The 6488-nt window shown below is 38.5% G+C and overlaps 1 long non-coding RNA gene across 1 annotated transcript in view; it reads right to left on the reverse strand.

The window, feature by feature from the left end:
• Positions 1 to 4609, reverse strand: part of LOC116044547 — a 76375-nt gene extending 71766 nt beyond the window's left edge. Inside the window, exons 1-3 of the long non-coding RNA XR_004103706.2 lie at positions 4484 to 4609; positions 3788 to 3862; positions 3613 to 3678 (exon numbers count right to left, since the gene is read on the reverse strand). This is a non-coding gene — a long non-coding RNA (uncharacterized LOC116044547). The remainder of the gene's footprint in view (positions 1 to 3612; positions 3679 to 3787; positions 3863 to 4483) is intronic.
• Positions 4610 to 6488: the final 1879 nt, after the last annotated feature.

Consider the following 6488-nt stretch of genomic DNA (forward strand, 5'->3'; position numbering starts at 1 on the left):
TCCTCGCCACTGTCGCACCAAATGCTTGCTTGTGGGAAATTGTTGGGTCTCTGTAAATTATAGAGTGTGGTCTAGACCTATCTGTAAAGTGTATTGAGATAACTCTTGTTATGATTTGATACTATAAATGAAATTGAATTGAATACAATTGAATTGAATCATTCAAAATATTCTGACTGTTTGCGTTTGCAGAATTTTGGGGTTTTCATTTTTAATTTTTAATTTTTTTTTGCAACATTGTTGACTGTTCGAGATAAACAATAAATGAAATGAAATGAAAATTGTCACAAAACTTTCAGAAAACATTACAGCACAGGGCTGCCGGTTCCACGATCGGAGGAGTGTCGTTACATTGTGTTCTGTGAAGTTATTTAAAACCAGTCCCGTGCCGGGGACAGGCCAGTGAGTTCAGGATACACCATGTCCCTGCCAAGATATTGCCAAGATAAGGAAGAGTTATTTTTAAGAGGAAGAAGTTCTTTTTAATTTTCTCAAAACTATATAAAATATGTATTGTTGGTGTATTATTTACACAAAACTAAAGATCCGAAAAAGTACACCTGCTCGTCTGTTATTTATGTCTATGACACATTCTGCTGAACCATCATGGGGGGTAATGGATGTGATCATAAACATGGTTCAGTCATATCAAATTCCAGAGCTCAGCCAGAATACGGATCCTTTTTATATGATTATGTTTATAATATTACTAAAGATATTACACACTGCAGAGAGAGAGAGAGACAGAATGAGAGGCCTGACATGAAAAACAGGAAGAAGACAATCCAGACTGGTCATACAACAATTAATACTGGAGATGCATTTCAAAGCTGGAGACAGCTTAGAGCCCAAAAAGGACTTTAAGACAGATACCGAGTTGGCTAGTTTTCTTCTGAACAGGTAAGCATTGAGCTTCACTAATTCATCACGGACACTAGTAGGGATGGGCTATTTCAGCCATTTCAACATTCAGGTATTCACGTTAAATTATTATTGAGTAATCAAGTTAGTAACTCGCAAACAAAAGTAAGACACACGCTAACTGCATTTTGATTAGGACAATGCACATTAATCAACATTTCTGTAAATGCGCCAGTGTTAGCTAATTTTCAACTGTAGTCGACGGAAGAAACCGGAGCACCCGGAGAAAACCCACGCAAACACAGGGAGAACATGCAAACTCCACACGACCTGGATTCGAACCCAGAACCTTCTTGCTGTGAGGAAGAAGTGCTAACCACTGAGCCACCGTGCTGCCTTGGAATATTGGATGGAACATTCTTGTGGCTACTACTGCCCTACGATGCCTAGGTAGACAAGCCATTAAGTGTGCACTGGACAGCTAAGCCAATCATCTACCACACATACCAGGATGACTCTGGTGTTGACTGGTAAGGTGACCAACTGTCTGATGTACCCACACTGGTTTTTAACCAGGCACAGAGAGAAAGAAATTAATTGCTTGAAGGCTATGCCCTTCTCTTTTTCTGCGTCTGTCATACACACTACATCTCTTGCCAGCTTATATGTCATCTGTCACCGCAAACTAACCCTATCTGCAGAAAACCGTTTCCTCAGAGACAGAGAGGAGAGACGTGAGCTGAGTTAACGTTGCATTGTGCGTGCGCGCACAATGCAACGTGTGTACAGCACACACAGTGTGTACAGCACACACATACACACGCACGCATGCGCGCTAGAGATCAGAGGGCCAGAGCTGTCACTGGGGTTAGTCGGGAGACGATATCTTGACAGAACTCAAGTGTGACAGAAACACACGCAACACACTGTGGAGCCTCACAGTCTGATCCTGTCCCTTTGTGCGACCAAGAGTGTAGAAGAAAAACACACACATCCTTTAAATATATTTAAAGGATGCGTGTGTTTTTCTTCTGGAAGTTAGGTCTGCCTCTGTTAGAACATTTGGTAAGGACTAAGACGCTGCACCATGCAGGAGAATGAAATGAAATCCATTTATCCTTTCTAATCTTAAATTGTTTTAAATGTTTTATTATTTATTGCTACTGTTTTTATACTGTTTTCATGATTGATATTGTTTTTAATCACTGGCACTTTGGGGAACAACGTTTTGTTTTTTTATGTATGGAAATACATGAAAGAGACAATAACGGTAATCCCTTTTTATTTATTTTGTATTTTTCCAGCATTCACTCACATTTAATGAGTACTGCGACACAGTTAGGGCTCTGTAGACATAAAAATGTACATATTTTGTGCATAATATTAGTTGGATTATGCATTCAATTAACCTAGGTTTAATCAATTACGAGGCGGAAGTCGAGGCTGCAAGAGTTGGTCATTGTGTGTGAGAGGGGGAGGGTTCGTAAGTGATGAGTCAACTGCGTGGGGTAACATCATCTACACTCGCGTGTCTCGCTTTCGTGATATCACACTCATCGTCCGTAAAAGTTTACCATGGCGATACATGCACATACTGTTGCACGCCGCTGTTGTTACCATGTTTCCGTCAAAATCATGATGTTGCAGTCCATAATCCAGTTATGAGTGGTGATCCGCAGCAGAGGTTTATCCATTTTGTTTGCTAAAGACCGTACATTGGCGAGGAAAATGCTGCGTTGTGATAGCCGAGAAGGAGTTAGCCTTCGCCTAACGTTATCCCTCCTCTCTTCCCCCCACTTTGTATATGGTCTCAACCCCGTCTGGGAGCAATTCCGGTTGGCGGGGCCGGGTTGGTAGCCCCCTAGTCTCGCTTTGCCAGACCCTCATCCAAAGAGCGCTGAAGGAGGGTCTGGCTACTCCACATAGCATTCGGGGATGGGAGGAAAACGTGCTCTGGTTTAATGGCATTTCTTTAAACCAATCAGAATCGTCATCGGCGGCGCTAATCTCGGCACGGAGCCGCTGCAAAATAGTCATGCGACAGAAAACTCAGATTGGACAGATTCTTGCTCGCTGTCTCAATTTACCCTGCAGAGACCTGAGGAGCAGTTAACCATAGTCCTCAGAAATCCACCAAATTTAAAATTCCAACACAAAGAAAGCAGAAGGAAACGGAAAATACATGCATCCGGCGGAATTTCCTGCAGGACCGGAGCAATCCCGGAAGTGGAACGCCAAGGATATAGACTAGTAGCCCTCCTGTACTATTCATCACAAAACCGCATTTTCGAAACAGATAGACTGATGTAGGAGACATTGAGAGAGTATTTATATATGTTAACAAAGAACTTGAGTTTTCAATTTGAATAAATAATATATATTTTCGTTCTGTTAATGTTAATGTTACCTGTTCTGATGCTGTAATGACAGTAAAGTGACCACTGACCACTTACCTCATGTTTACATTTAATGTATTTGTTTTGGTTTGGTTTTTGTACTATAATGACAGTAATAATACTTTGTTTACATTTCTGAATGTCCATTTGTTAAGAACCATTCAATTAAAATGCGTTGTACAGTTAAAATGGGAAAAAAATGGGAAGCATTGCGTGTGCGCCCCTACATTTTCTGCCTGTGCCTTTACAATTTTCAGTTAAGGACTACAGTGCTCCTAGTAAAAAAAAAAAGTTAGTCTGGAGCCCTGTGATACCCTAATTGCAGGAACAGTCACCTGTGTGTATATGAGCTCACCTTGTGTCATGTCTTCAGGAACATCACCAGGTGATGGGAAATTGCTGCTTCACTCTGGAGCAGTTTCTGTAATGTAATATTGAGGATGATTGTACATAACAGTTTAAAAGTAATACCAAAAAACTCATATTACTTGGTGCAAAGTTGAATATTAATACAAATACATTGTACTCACCTCTCCCCCTCTCCACTTCAACTGCTTGGACAGTAGTTGAAATGTAGTATTTGTGATTTTACTTCACAGGCCTCTCTGAAGGTGGACATCAAACATAGGCGTTACCAATGAAATGAATTCAACATACTGGTATTGCACCTACATTGAACACAGCTAATTAGTTACACCTGTGGTTTTCTTGCTAGTACCAGTTGTGGAATGCAACTAGCAAGTACCTACTTTACTTGAGAATTCTCATTTCCTGCTACTTAATAGTTCCAGTACACTACATATAACAAACTATGTACATTTTAAGACTACCCACCAATACATATAACAGTTCAAATTAGCTCTAACGTTACTTTGACTGGCTACAACATTGAATGTCTTACACCTGCTTGCATCAGCAATATTAATCTATCTAATAATAAAATAAATTATAAATTTTTTTCTGCATACTAGTTTAGTATTTAGTATATAGTGTGGTATGTATTACTACTTTTACTTACCTAAAATATCGTAATACTTAATACTAGGGGAATACCTCCATCCCTGTCAAAATAAACAAAAAAAAATATCCGCCATTAGAAAGGGTTCTTCAAAATAGGCTAACGTTACTGTAACGTTAACGTTACGCCTATTTTACTTGTCATTTATACAATAAACAGCTTCCATATAGTTTAGCTTACAGCACTTTTAAGACATTGACAAACTCACATTTTCTTCTGATAAAACTTAGTTGCGAGTTGTTTTCTCTTTCCTTCCTTTCTTTTCATTTTGGTACCACTTTGTACCGAAGTTTTAAGCTAACTACATAGACAGTATATAAGAAGGATAACTACATCATCTCCTAGCATCACAGTAATCCTCCTGCAGTTACCGAACCTGTGTAGGTGCGGACTGAACCATTTGATCCTTATTGAGAGGGGTGCGTTAATACATTTTTGAAAATAAATTGTATTCACTACGTTTGTTGTTTTAATAAGAATTATTTCTGAACAGTAGTAGAAAGCATGAAGAACAGTTCCTTTTTTTCACTGCCTGTTGTAATTACCGGTAATTGATTGAAGGTTTTTTGTTTTTTTTTAAAGGAATTTATTTACAATATCAAGGCATAGAAAACATGACAAAAACACCTCTCAACATACATACAGGGCACACTGGATAAAAGGATAGCTTAAAAAGTATAAAAATAAAATATGTAACATTTTATATCAAATAGAAAAAATAGGACATACTCTACACCACCCATTTTTTTGAACAAGCCTCTGAGGAGATAAAACCATATACATTTTTTGATTAGCAGGAAAGATATAAACCAATTTAATGTCAACATAGCATTTAAGCATTCAAAGTCTATGGCTGTTAAACCACCATCTCCGTAACTTTGACTGTTTCTGTTTCTGTAATGTACCCGGTTTTTCCAAATAAAATTAAAGTTCAATTGATTAATAGTTTTAATGAATTTATCAGGTATGGCCATTGGATACGCAGTGCATATTGCTAGGGATTCCATCTTATTGTTCTTCCATAGACTGTCAGGTCCCTTTGTAACCACATATCCAGCTTAGATTTGCATCCATGAATTTTGTTTTGTATATTTAAAGATTCGCTGGATTTTGCATCCTTGGTTGAATTTGAATTCCGAGATACTTCACTGAGGTTTTGATCGAAATATCGTAAACACTTATGAGATTGCATTCGTGAATGGCCAGTAATTCACATTTATTTCGATGAAGTGTAATGGATTGAAGTAGTGGCAAGCACTGATAATACATCCATGGCAGTTGTATGCATATAGAAGAAGAAGAAGAAGGGTGTTAGATCTCTCTTTTAATACTGCATTTTAAAAGTAGGAGGATGCTGAGCTGCTGAGTTATTGCTCTCCTCTTCTTAAAGTATTTAAAGTCTCTTCTTCTGAGTGAGTGTGTGTGTGTGTGTGTGTGTGTGTGTGTGTGTGAGCATGTGCATGCGTTTGTGCGTGTGTGTGTCTGTGTGTATCTTTTCATTTCTCAGCAAGCAGTGCGTGGGAGGACAGAGACCACATACAGCAGCTGCTTGAAACTCCCAGCTTTATTAAGCATGATGGATATTGGATTAAACATCATCACAGTGCCTTTTGGTAAACTAAATTCCCTACCATGTCCTCAACAACTCCGGGACAGGGCTGTTTTTGCAAAGACCACATGAGGATAGAATCTATAACATCAATCTAAAGTTGCAGGCTCGATTACGACTTAACTTTATAATATCTAACTTAACTTTATAATATCTAACTTAACTTTGTAATGTCTAACTTTGCAGCATGATCATATTCAAGCTGCATATGTGTCTGTTTTGTTTTCAAACCCCTGGTTTGCTTGTTCCTATTGGCCAGACAGAGTTAAACAAAATATATAAATGCCATCAAAACACTATAACATGAACACAGCCCAAACCAAATGTCACTTAGTCCCCTGTCAACTGTCAAGTCAATCTATTTTCCACCAATATAAAAAATAAGGAAAATATTGATTTTCACAAAAATTACACAAAGAGGAGAAAGTAAGTTATGAAACACCTTATGATTGGTCTCATTTAAACACCACAGTGCTCTAGTCCAAACAGGTCTCGATCACATTTGTGCTTAAAAACTGTTTATAGTGGTGCAGTGTGCACACACTGTACACGGTACTCCCCTGCAGGAATCATGATCATCATCAACTGGTAGCTGAAAGCAGCT

Source organism: Sander lucioperca, chromosome 24, assembly GCF_008315115.2.
Source record: "Sander lucioperca isolate FBNREF2018 chromosome 24, SLUC_FBN_1.2, whole genome shotgun sequence".
Taxonomy (NCBI): domain Eukaryota; kingdom Metazoa; phylum Chordata; class Actinopteri; order Perciformes; family Percidae; genus Sander; species Sander lucioperca.